Here is a 14,808-nt window from a genome sequence, read left to right on the forward strand (position 1 = left end):
AAATTGCTTGTTTAGCAAGCTTTGATGTACAATACTCAAGATTTTATATTGGCACTGGTACTTATAACATAATTTTTAGTCCCTATGCTAAAACAATATAAATAAAAATAAAAAAGAAGGAAAAGAGAAGAAAGAGGGAGGAGGGGAGAGAGTAGATGGAAGGGGAGAAAATATGTAATAAATAAATACTTACAGATACACTGTATATAAATATGTATATACATATATTTGTATAATTTATATGAGGCTAAGTTCTTATACATATATGTAAACTGTAAGATCTTCATGGTAACTTAGGCAACATAAATGTAACATTCTAGGTATACATATTTACTATAAATGTTCATGACTCATTCTTGTCACTTGATATGTCTTTTGGCTTTTCTTGGTTAGGGGTCACCACAGCGGAACTCCGGTCCACTAATGATTAGCAGTGGATTTTTACTGTGCCAAGTTGCCAGCCCTATGCCCAATCTTCAAGGAAGGCAAACCCATTCATGCTCGCACCTATCTGCATGTCATCACTCGACCATGGAGAGGACATGCAGACTCCACACAGAAGGTGCTCCCGCCGAGAATCAAATGGGAGAACCTCTTACTGTGAGGCGACAATGAAAATCGATATAGGTCTTTAGACTTTTTGAATGTAAATCTTATGTGTAAACATTAAATGAGAACAATAGCACAGCATGTAGATGGCATATGAGAAGAGAGAGATGAGAGGGGGTGGGAGGAGGGAGAGCATTAGAAATTACATAATTTGATAATGATTATTTACATCATCTTAAAGAAACTTATTTCATATACTAATTGTATTATTACAATATCACCTTTAAGGACATCTAAATACAAAATATACCATCTGTAAAAGAGGGGAGGGGGAAAAAAGAAAGGAGGGGAAAGAAAAAAGAAAATAAATGACATTTAAAGTGTATTATAGTTAATAAATAATTATAAAAAAATTACATTTTATCTTTTGACTAAAAAAACTCTGTAGAATCATATATAGAGCTCTTAAGGCTTATTGTTACTGAGACATGAGGGTCAATCCAATAGATCATTTCAATCTATTGGATCAGGAATGTTTATCATTCCATGTAGAATAATGAAAGTCTTATCTTTTGAAATTAGCTTGTTATATAATATGTTTTTGTATTATTCGTGTTTACTTCTCATAGGCCTGATTCAAGTTTTACTATATATCTTCTAATTCAGAAAGCCTTTTGGATTGCTATAATTAGAAATAATAAAAGATATATGAAACTTTGCAGTCATGGAAGAGTCTTAACTACTATTAACAAATATCTTTAAAAAATATCTCCCAACACTAGCAAATGAGCTTGGATCTAAAGCTACTTTCTTTAAATATTAATAGCTTAAACAATCCAAAGAGAAGAGCAAATTTACAAAGATACATAAAATTAAACAAAGCACAAGTGCTCCTTCTCCAAGAAACTAATTTTAAGACAAATGAAAAATGTATATGGAATTCAAAAGAATATCTAATGTCTCATTCTTCATATAAAACAAAAAGCAGAGGAGTGATTATTTTATGGAAGAGAAATAACACTAATCCCCAAGTTATCTATAATTATGTAGGTAAAGAAGGTCTCATGGCACTTCTTATAATAAACTTCAATAACAGAATATGGTGAATCTGTAGTGGTTGCCTGGTATGGGGGCAGGGACAGCCAAAAAAAATTTATATTTTATTATGAATACTTATAAAGGAAACTTGGTAATAGGAGGACATTTTATTTGTATTTTAGATAGATCCAACACTACCAACAAGATACCTTTTCATCTTAGTTCAACAGCAAAAGATTGAAAACTTTAAACTGCTAGATATTTTTAACCTCAAAGAAGCTAGCTCATTAAATCTTTCACATCAATATTGCAGATTTGGCACCCAAACCAGAACTGACAGAATTTATGTCTCTCAGGAACTACATACAAAAATATCTACTCTATAACTCTTAAACTACAAACAGATTTTAAAAAACTAATACATATGGGGAGAATTCCAGCATATATTACAAAATTGAAAGAATTTAAACCCTGGCTGACATCAGAACTACACATTTTTCTAAATACAAATTATTCTGAAGAGATTAATATAGTCATGATCTGGGATTCATTGAAAGCTTTTATACATGATAAAACCCTTGCATGGTTCAAAAATAAATCAAAAGAATGGGAATCAGAATTACACAACATGCAAAATTAACTCATAAAGATTAAATCTAATAACCAGACAAACTCCTCTAATAACAAGATCATTGATGAATTAAATAAAAATATAACAAAATTCTATCTCATAAAACTAATTTAGCCCTAGAAAGATTAAAATTAAACTCTTACTTAAGTTCAGCCAAACATTTACATAACTTAGCTAAAAGAATTAAGATACAATCAAGCACTATTAACATCACCAGTATCATACACGAGGAAAAACAAAAGAGTATCAGACATAAGCGACATTCTAGATGTATTTAAATACCATTATACCGGACATTACAAAGATAATAATTTTCAAAATTATTGCCTGAAAATGGAAAAAAATTTTCCTAAAATTAAGGAAATCCCAGACAAACTAAAACTAGATATTTAAAAATTAATTTCACAAAAAGAAGTTATAGAAAAGATTAAGAAAAGTAAATGTAACAAAGTGCCAGGAATTGATGGAAGTATAGAATTATATAAACTTTTTCTGACTTTTATAACAAATCTCTTTCATAAAACCTTACTTGAAATATAAACTAAAAATATAATACTGCCATCATGGAACTATTCCTTAATCACCCTATTATAAAACAGAATAAACATCACACTCACTGCAGCTCCTATAGACCAATATATCTTCTCAATAATGATTATAAAATCTTCATGTCTATCCTATTTAATAGAATTAAAAAATATTCGACCCTTATTATAAATGAAGATCAAACTGGATTTATACATAATATACATACTTATAAGAACATACTAAGGATTTTAGCACTCATGGATATTTTGAACAGAGAGAATCAAGAAGCTCTATTAGTTGCAACGGATATAGAAAAAGCCTTTGATTCTTTAAAATGGGACTACTTATTCAAAATTTTAGAAGTTTATGATTTTCCTTTATCTTTCATTTCCCTATTAAAATATATTTACAAAAATAATTTAGCCTATGTAAAACTAGGACATCTTACTTCTGACTCTATACCTTCAACCAAAGGTACTAAGCAAGGTTGTCCTATATCTCCTATTTTATTTGTACTAGCAATATAAATATTTGCTTCTTTTAATACGTCATTACACTAAAATAAAAGGTATCAATATATATATGGCAATACAGTTCTAAAATAATGTTATTTGCTGATGATGTTCTACTTACTCTACATAAATCAAAAAATTCTTTAAAAGAACTAGACAAACAGGTTGAAATATTCTACTCAGTTTCAGGTCTTCACTTTAACAAAGAAAAATCTAACTATATAGCATTAAATAAAAATGGGGAATTCCTAGTAGATGGAGACCATATCATTGGCAAACAAGTACCCACACTAAACTATTTAGGTATTACTTTATGTAAAATACAGAAGAAATCTTAACTGCAAACTATGATAACATCATAAAAAGAATAGACAATAATGTTGAAAAATGGAATAAATCATTTATAACCTTTGAAAATAGGTTGTAATTAATAAAAATTATGTTACTACCAAAAATGTTATATATAGCTCAAGCTATTCCTATAATACCTGACAAACAGCTCCTGAAAAAAATAAATGCATTATTACCAAAATTTTTATGGCACCCTAATAGAAACAGAATAGCTTACACTCATCATATTAGACCATGGGAATAGGGAGGGATTAATTTCCCAGATATAGAATCATACATAAAGGCTTCAATTTTCAAACTTGTTATAAATTGGATAGACCAGAACTAATCTTCTAACTGGAAAACACTACATCACACTATATTTTTAGCCATATACTAAAAAACTTCATGTTATTTGATCAATCCAAGTTATGGCATATTTTGTGTATTAACTTACATATAATCTGATGAAATCTACTAAACTAAATTTTATAAATTCTATATTCAATTGTTTTAAGAAATTTATCATTGCAAATATAGATATTAAAATATGGTTAGAACTGCTAACACCTTTCAATGTAACAACATTTTTCTTTAATACGATACATACAAATGTATTTAATACGTGGGAAGCAAAGAATTTCATCTGCTGGAAACATTGCATTAGTAATCAAAAACTGACAGATATCCAATATCTAAAAAGCAAACATGGCCTGCTCTCATCAGAATGGCTACTGCTTCAAAGTGTATTAACATATTCACAAGACTTATACAGAATGATTAAAAATTCGTCCTTTAAAAATTGACCTAAATTTATAAAATATTTAAATGAGATTTATAATAACCATAACATGGAAAATGCAACTTCTAAACTACATAAAATTTTAATAAGGTATAAAACTAATCCAAATCAGAAATTTTGTAATTATATTACTAAAGGTCTTACACTAAATTTATCCTTGGAAAGGAAAACTATTATATTGCTTTCAATTAAATTAACATCTAACATGCAATTTTGGAGAATTTACACATGGAAATTTATACACAGAGCTTTTTATATACCTAACAAGCTAGCCAGTCTCAATTCTTCCAATAATGCTAATTGCTGGAGATGTTTACAGAATTGTTAAACAGATAGGATACATATTTTTCATGACTGTATTTTTATTGAAAAATACTGGAAAGATAATTTCTTACAAGCTATATTTACAGACTCATTTGTTCTAATGAAAGCTTTAATTTTGTAGAATATAAATGAAAATTTAGAAATGAAAAAAGAAAATATGTGTCTATTGTGGACAATTCTATTCAGCTGCTAGAAAATGTATCTCAAGAAAATGGAAATCCAACTCTGTTCCTACTTTAGAAGAATTTGTATCATTACTAAATGAAAGAGCAACAATGGAAATCACAATCAAAGAAATTAGAATATATCCAAAACTATGGAGCAGTAATCTGTGGAGAAAGATTTTATCCCTTACTGAGATTATAAAAACAAACACTGACTCTTCCTAAAAATTTTATGACTATTGCTTAAATGTATCTAATCAGAAAGGTATTGTATATGTATAATTTCAGGCCTAGTGTAAATAATGTATATATCTTTTTCTTTTTTCTTGTGTGTTGTTGTTTATTCATTGTTATCAAAACTAAATGAAACTTATATCAAGATTTGTTATACTGAAAAAAAATAAAAACATTCTGTAGTAAAAAAAAATTAGGATTACTGTATAAAAATAAAAAAATACCTTACTTCTCAAGCTAAACTCTCCCAATCTAGAGCATACCTACTACCAGTCCTCTTTTATTCCACTCCCATACTCACAAACCCACAGTGCACATTAGTCACACCACTAGAACAAACCTATAATAAAATTACTAGATTTGCAACAAACCAGCCTTAGAAATCTCACCACTGCATTGCATTAAAACAACTGTAATGGCCAAACTTCCCCCCTCCAACTTCTTATAGCACAACTACAAATCACCCACTCGATCCTATACAAACCTACTGCTTGACCCTCCCTCTCTATACTAGTTTCCTTTTACACTCCCACAAGACCACTCAGCTCTGACCACCAACTCCTGGACATGCACGAATGCAACAGAAATATAGGTAAACTTCTTTATAACTACAGTGTGTCTTTAGCCTTGAAAAAAACTTCCAAACTACATCAGAAATACCTCAAATACTACTCAATTCAAAAAGCAACTAAAACTCTTCCTCTTAAGTTTCTGTCCTTGTCAGTATCCTACCTCCAAGTCAGAATGCTGACTAGTCACGAGTGGAGCCCCACAGGGGTCAGTCCTGGGTTCTCTCCTGTTTGGAATCTACTTCTCTGAAGTCCATGCCAACAGGAAGGGACTCTGGCTGACAAAGTTCGCAGACGATTGCAAGTTGGGAGCTATTATTAACTCCCCAAGTGATGATGACATCCTACAGAATGGCCTCATTGAGACCAACGACTGGTGTCAGAACCATGGCCTTAAGCTCATTGCCAAAAATGTGTCATCTCCTTTGGGAAAAACCTGGTTCCCATGAATTGCCATATTGATGGTAGTCCACTGAGCACAGAAGGTGTTATGAGATCAGAACAGAAATCAAGCGTTCAGTTCAGATACGAAAATGCAAGCAGCGATCACAGAACGCTAATAATCGCTAATCTACTCACAACCACACAAATCCAGAACGGGGATAAATATTGTCCAAACTCCACAAATAGTATAAAAAAGATTTAATACAATAAAATAAGAACCATATTTATGAGATCAGGGAACACAGGTTGACAGCAACCTCTCTTTCAATCACCACATTGCCACTGTGGTCAGAAAGTACTTCTTTGTGGCACATCTCATTACTAAGGGTTTTGCATCCAGGAAGAAAGAGGTCACTGCCTCCGTCTATTCTTCCCTCATTAGGCCAATCATTGAGTACAATGCCCCATTTGGCATGTACCTCACTAGACACCTAGAACAACTGGACAAGCCACAAAAGTACCTCACAAAAAGGATCCTAGGCCTTAAATACTTGTCCTATATGGACAAACTCAAAAACCTCCAAATATTTTCTGTCTCATATCGCCTACTTAGAGGCAATCTCTGCTTGACTTACAAAGCCATGTCTGACCCAGCTCTGTTAGAAATGCTACAGTTAAAGAAATCCCAAACCCTCCACACCACATGCTCCAGACACCTCAACCTCATTACCACAATTAACAGAACATGCTGGAGGGACAGGTTCATAACCCAGAGACTGCCTATGCTATGTAACAGACTTCCCATACATGTCAAGCAGAGCACCTTGCTGACTCTCCTCAAGAGAAATCTTGATGAGTGGATGGGAAACAAAAAATTCACCCCGGGGATAACTCCAGTGTCTCTACTCGACATAGGCACTGGGAACTAAGGTGGGATGGCACTATGCCAGGATAATCCTATCTCTAGGTTTGTAAAGGCCCCAAGGCCATTAGCCTAATACACACCTATCAACCTATGAACCTAACCACTCCCACCCTTCCAACCTTACCTCATATCTTTCAACTCACTTCTCTCCTATGAACAACCTCACAGCTACATTTTCCATTGAAAGTCACTTTATACTGTAGTTTCTCTATACTGGTAATGTTACATCTCAGTATGCACACACTGTGTATGTATGCATTGCATTCTATGTATTGTATTATATTTTTTGTTATTATTGAAACTCTTAGAGGTCATCGACTCCTTCAACCTCTATTTTTTTCTTTCCTAGACATCAGCTGTAAATACATACTGTACACAGTCAATGATGCCACTTCCTTTCAATTGTAATTTTTTTGAAACTGTATTTTTTGGTACTCATTCCTATTTTGTTTTTGTATATTTCCTTGTTGTGGTATTCCACTCTAACTGCTATGTATAACTTAGAATATATCATTTTATTTTTACTGTGAATTTATTTATGTAAATACTCTGGAGCTTTTCTCCCCGGGTTTCCACTAAAAATGGGCTTCTGGCTCAGTTGGACCAACCCGGTTAACAAATGTCAAATAAATAAATAATAATTAAAATATAGGAGGCAGCTCTGACCTTTTAGAGTACTAGTAATTACTGAGTTCAAGAGAAAGTTAGAAATGGGAATATTTGACGTACTGGATGAAATAAGGTTATCAGTATTGTTTTCAAATGCAGCTGAAATTAAACATAAAAAGGAAAATGAAATGTTACTAGCATGCAAGAGGTTTTAGGATTCCATTTAACAATACATTTTTAATTAACTCAGTGATATTCAGAAAAGTTTCATGTGATGAAGGTGTACTGTGTTTGACTGTAGAATAAGATAAAGAAGAGCTAGAGATGGCATGCATGTTTTTGTGGTATTCTAGGCCTATCCTGATTAAAAAGAGAGCGATTTGTAATTAAAGACTGAAAGGGCTGAATTTAATAAATGCATTAGTGTTTTTACCTTGTTATACTTGTTCTATGATAAAAGAAAAATATGTATAACTAAAGAGTCCACATTGAGAGAGATACTGTGTATAAAATATTAAAGCATTGGAAAGCATTTAAAATGGAGAAGAGGAATCAATGTACAGCAGGCATCTTATTTGTGAGGTGCTATTGTTCTAATTATAGAAATTTGATTCTGTATTCCAAAAATCACATGATACTTGTACACATCAGCTTTATTCTCTTCCCATTTCTCTTCTACCATAGGGTGAGAGTGGAACTATTATTTAACTAGTTTTATTGTTTGCAGCCACTCCAGTCTCAATGTCTGTTATTACCATTACATACTCTGAACAAAAATGCCATTTGACATAATTTCTTCCATCCATTTCTGTAACCTCTCTCTCTGTCTACTATTATTATATATCCTTACTAATAAAGACAGCTTCCTTCTTAAGACACTCCATTAACAAACATCAATGCCTGTCTCATTGTGTTACAACAGTTTTGTGATGAAACTCTACCAACAAATGCCATGGACACTCTTTCCCTTATAATATAACCTTTTTCCACCTATGTATTTATTTATGTAATACTATGTCATACAGCCAACTCCAGTGGCATACAGGAATAAACCTTGACTTTGACTCAGAAGACCAGAGTTAAAGTAGCAGGTCAGACATCTGGTAGGGAAGCATGGGTATGTCGAGTGTGTCCCCATACTGAAGTGTTGGGTAAGGCACAACAAGCCATGGAATGCTGTGATCCCTATGGAAGGGAACAAGCTATGCAAATCTCTACTAGTGGTACACTTTAACAAAGTCATTGTAGCAAGTGAGTGGAAGAAAGACCCTGCATGCAAAAGGCATTGTGGGTCCCTGATATAATGTAGACTGTATGTTCCCCTGTCTAGGGGTATGGCTATACTGAAATGAAATGTCATCATACCTAGAATACCAGGCAGGGACACAAGCAAACAATGCAGCTGTCTTGCTATATTTCTCAACCTCTTAACACAAGAAATCCGAGCAAAGCTAAAAATAATTGGTGAGGGAAGGGCAAAGGCCCAAAAATAGTGTTACATTTTAAATATTGCTAGAATAAAAGGTTTTGCATTGCCATGCATTTTCTGAAGGGCATGACGTTTCAAACTCAAATGACTGTCATTATTTAGTGACTTTAGTCCTCAAATATTTGCCAGAAAACCACACATTGTATGAGAAACAGACCAAAACTATGAGGCAAAAATCTGGACAGTTGATAGGTATGTGCCTATCTGACATGGCTTCTGGTTGGCTTTTGCTCCCATGAATCTAAGTGGACATCCACAATGAGAGAATGACAACTGACCTCAATTCCAACAGCTTTGATGGTCAGCACAAATAGTGAACAAAAGCATAGGAAAATACTAAACTAATGAACATGGTGTCCAAACATATAATACTCTTTCTTTACCAGTTTAGAGTCTGGCACAGGCAGAGTGGCCGTGTAATCAGTCTTCTACATCTACTCTATACATGCCATAATTTCTTATGTATTCAAACTTTATATGTTTTATATTCTTACCAGTCCATACCTTGCACCTGATTTGACCAAAATGTCTCCTCAGTCACCATTCAGAATAATACAGGATGAAGAAAACCTTGTATAATCTCTTTAATCATATTTCATGTTTAAATACATCCACCATAGTGCAATAGAGACATAGCCTCATAAACAGGGCAGTTTAAGAATTTTGTGTTCCCTCACAACGAAAACAGTTCCACATTATTCCACTTCACAAAGGCAGCCTATCCATTGAATTCTTCAATTTCAGACCTACTGCTATAGCATTTCTGTTCTCAAAAGTTTTGGAAAAGTGTATTCAGAAACACATTCTTTGGTATCTCATAAAGGAACAACTCCTGACCTCTACACTACACAGTTTTCATTCAGACAACAGCCCAACTGTAGCTTGATTAACATTTTTAGAAACCATCAAGAAAGCCGGTAACAAGGGCAAAATTGTGTCTGTCATATTTCTAGATTTTCCAAAGCCTTTGGTACAGTGTTACATAGCAAACCCCTGCAATAAATGTACTCTCTTAGCCTGTTACAACCAACCATACAATGGTTTGACAGCTACTTGTCCAACAGAAAACAATATGTAAAATGGCACCTCTTTCTCTGTGCCCATCATCACAGAAGTTCCCCAAGTTTCAACATTTGATCCTAATTGATTCAACATTTTCTTTTACAATCATACTTCTTCCAAACAGGCCTAATTAATCAAATATGTAGACAGCTCAACCCATATACAGTATGCTCTTCTGATGATCTAATCTACCTGCAACAAATCATACAAGATGGCTTCACTTCAACAGAAAAATGCTCAGTAATGTTCAACTCTCACTAAATCTAGAAAACACACACACACACACACACACACACACACACATATATATATATATATGTATACATATATTCACACACACACACACACACACACACATATATATATATATATATATATATATATATATATGTATAAACCTTTAGTTTGTCCAACACACACACACACACACACATATATATCTATATATATATATATATATATATATATATATATATATATATATATATATATATATATAGGTCTCTATCAAATGATAGAAAACTCATTTGATGGAAAATCATTTGGCTGAAACCAAAACATAGAAAGCTCAAAACACTGAAATCTCATTTGACTAAAACTCAAAACACTGAAAATGCTATATGCCCTTTTCCCCATGGTAGTGCGATTCTGGAGTTAGTATATATAGTTGGGGGGGTGGGAGGCACAGCCCCCCACAATGGGGGGTGTGGGGGGGCGTAGCCCCTTACATACTTCATACATTTTAAACCCTACACATGGATACTTAAAAAACTGTTTGGAGAAAACAATATTTACATAAACTATGTGGGGGTGCTACTCCCCCCACACCCCACATTGTGGGGGACTCTGCCCCCACACCCCCCCTAACTATATATACTAACTCGAGGATCACACTACCATGGGGAAAAGGGCATATATCAAATGAGTTTTCTGTGTTTTGAGCTTTCTATCTTATGGTGTCAGTGAAATGAGTTTCTATGAAATGAGCTTTCTATCATTTGATAGGGACCTATATATATATATATATATATATATATATATATATATATATATATAGATATATATATATAGATATATATATAGATATATATATATAGATATGTAAATATGTATTTGGCCAACTGTCAGCAGTACTCTGGAACACTCTCACTCCAAAAAGCCTCTTCAAACCACTGATAAACTCCTATAAGCAAAGCTCTTAACTCTGTTGGAAATTTCCTGTACTTAAATTCTGTAGTTAAAACTACTGTACTTAAGTCAAAGTACAACTTCCAGACCTTTAAAGTAGCACTAAGATAATTACTAACTACCTTGTGGCGTTGCTCTTGTATCATTTCAATTTAAAAACCTGCACAATATTCCACACCCACTACATAGTTTCCAAATGAATACCTTTGACATTTATCAGCATTTTTCTATGATGCAAAGCCTCTGGTACTCCATTTTTGGGCCTGCCTCTGTCTGTTTTGCCAGATTATCACAAATGGTTGAATTTCTTCACTTTCATGTCACCATCTACCCAGTCTTCATCACCGCCCCCCACTCATCACCTCTACCCACTCTTCATCACCTGTGCTCCCATTAACTATATTAAGCTTCCCCTTTCACCAATTACATGTATGCCTCTTACAATATGTTGTAATCATTGTTATATTAATTAATATGTTCTTCAAAAAAAAAAAAACTGATTCATCAATCTTTCTGTTTTTATATTCACAGATGTTTGCTCTTTGTTTACACTTTGTCCATCAATCTAATGTTATTACATGTATTTATAATCTGACTACCCAATTTCATGCTGTGATTTTATATTTGAATTTAATCTCTGAATATCCAGCCTGCTGCAATAACTGTACCACTTACCACAGTTCACCTTCAGAATGTGTATATACCTCATTGTTATTTTGTATTTATCTAAGTATTACTTGGTTTCATTTTATATATTCAAGGAGCTTTCCTCCCCAGACATCCATTAAAAAAGGAAAATTCTGCCCAGTTGAACCTTTCAAACAAATGTCAATAAAATAAATACATAAATAAAATTATTATGTCTGTTTTACTTAATTCGCAGTGCTCATTAATAAATTTATTCATATGAACAATCTCCTATCTTGTGTTCATAGACATCATCTTTTTGCTTCTTTGACATTCTTTATCATTTTCCAACTTTATTACATCAGTTCAGTGTGACTGATCAAGATAACCAAGAGGGGATTTCTTCACGATATATAAGTATAAAACTCATTTTTTCAGTGCCAATTTCTTTTTCAGTTAACAAATTACAGTTTGCATGACTGGTATACTCATTTCATATTATATATGAGATCATTCTCTATCTCCACATATTAAAATGTGCACACTGGGTCAATACAATTCCAATCTTAAAGTAAAGGATAAGAATAAGATGATACTCTTTAGATCTTCAGAATACTTCTCTTCTATTATTTTTTGTCTGGACAAAATGTGTAACAACTAATAATTATTAAAAAAAATCCTTCCCTTACAAGTATTATCTCTCTCTCTCTCTCTCTCTCAAGCTTTCATACCACATACTTATCACTTGAGAAACAATTAATTCTGTAATTCTTGTACTTGAACTGGAATTTTAATAGTATTTAATTCAATTCTTTATACAAAGCTGAATTGAAAGTGTTTTATCTAATGATTCATAAAAAATATAAACATGACAGTATTTTACCTACTTTTAAACATAACAATGGCCAGAAGAAGGTATGGGAGATATTCTCATAGCATGTTATCCTTCCAGACTATTTTTGCTGGTTTGGCTATTATACAATTGTCTATTTACAGCTCAGATTTTCATTTCATACATTCTTTTCCTTTGTGTATTGCTTGTATTACTCTTTCTAGTTAGTTGCTGTTTACTGAACTGGTTAACACTTCCCCACATTGTAATTATAACTCAGATTTACACTGTCATTGAGTACCTTAATCAAGCCAGTACTTTCTTGGATAATTAACATCTTTAGTAAACATCTATTTTGGATAACTATCTTAATATAATATAAGCCATGGTGGTGCAGTGGTAGCGTTATCACCTCACAGCAAGAGGTTCTCCCTTTCAATTCTCGGCTGGAGCACCTTCTGTGTGGAGTCTGCATGTCCTCCCCATGGTCGAGTGGTGGTCAAATGACATGCGTGAATGGGTGTGCCTTCGTTGAAGGCTGGGCGCCGGGCTGGCACCTCGGCACCGTAAAAATCGACTGCCAATCATTAGCTGACCGGAGTTCCGCTGTGGCGAACCCCTAACCAGGAAAAGCTAAAAGAAAAACAACAACATCTTAATATGAATATTACCTTACACAGACATTACATGTATATATACACATATGATCAACTATCTATTTTTTGTCCAAAGTAGACATGAATTATGAAAAAAATGATTCCAGTGAAAATCTACTTAAAACAAGCACCTATTAAAAGCAAGAAAATATTTATGATCAAACCACCTTCTGCTATATATTATTCCAGATACTATTAAAATGATTAATACATCGCCATAGTCTAATTAAAGTTCAGTGATTTTTCTTTACAGTTAAACCTATTTGATATAGTATTCAAACATCTATATTAGGGAAATATAAACTGTTGCAAAAGCTAATGTTATAAATATTTCAAAGTCAAATAAATTAAGATAGTCAGGAATACTCAGATCTACAAAAGACATAAATGTTAACAGTATTTTTAACAGCATTAGTCAACCTTCGCTACAATTGCAAAGATTATATTAATAAATATGAAAAACATTTACATCCCCAAATGCAGAGGCCAGCTTTAACTTTTCCATCTTTTCAATGAGCAAAGCTTTCAATGACTTGTATTTTAATAAATGTATCTATATTACTACCCAGTCTATTAATATCATCCAGAAATTTCCAGTTTACCCTCCCAGGAACAGTATGCATAAACATCTCTTCTACCTTAAAACAAATCTCTGTCTCTTTCCATTCATTCTCTGTTTCTACAGAATTACTGACATCTTTTAGTTTGTGTGTCCCTTTATTCTGCTACACCTGCAACTGTACTGTTTCAGAGGTAGTTATTTAATCTTTCTAGTCACTTTATCTAAATTACCAAAAAGTTAATGCATAAACATTTTATAACACCTTCAAAGTAGCTGGGAATGAGAAGTTAAATTTCTAATTTCTTTTTCCACTCCATTATTATATCTACACATCTCAAGAGATGTATTCCTGTTACAATGGAGTAATAATGGACTGCAAATGAAAATCTTTTATATACTGATATTTTTTTTTCATTTTGGCTGGCACAGTTTCCACAATACTTGTTCTTTTTTACAGCATATTAGTAATTCCACCAGCAGTTTTCATTTTACTGTGTTTGACATTTGAATCTGATAAAGATAAATGCTTTACCGGTTGTTGTTGTGTCTTTCGGCTTTTCCCAGTTAGGGGTCACCACAGCGGAACTCTGGTCTGCTAATGATTGGTAGTTGATTTTTACGTGCCGAGTTACCAGCCCTGATGCACAACCTTTAATGAAGGTACACCCATTCATGCATGTCTCCACGCAGAAGACGCTCTAGCTGAGAATCGAACCGGACAGTGTCTTACTGTGAGGTGACAACACTACCGCAGCACCACCACCGCGGGTAAATACTTTTTCCAATTAATCTT

Source organism: Protopterus annectens, chromosome 17.part0, assembly GCF_019279795.1.
Source record: "Protopterus annectens isolate FY-2018-M chromosome 17.part0, PAN1.0, whole genome shotgun sequence".
Taxonomy (NCBI): domain Eukaryota; kingdom Metazoa; phylum Chordata; order Ceratodontiformes; family Protopteridae; genus Protopterus; species Protopterus annectens.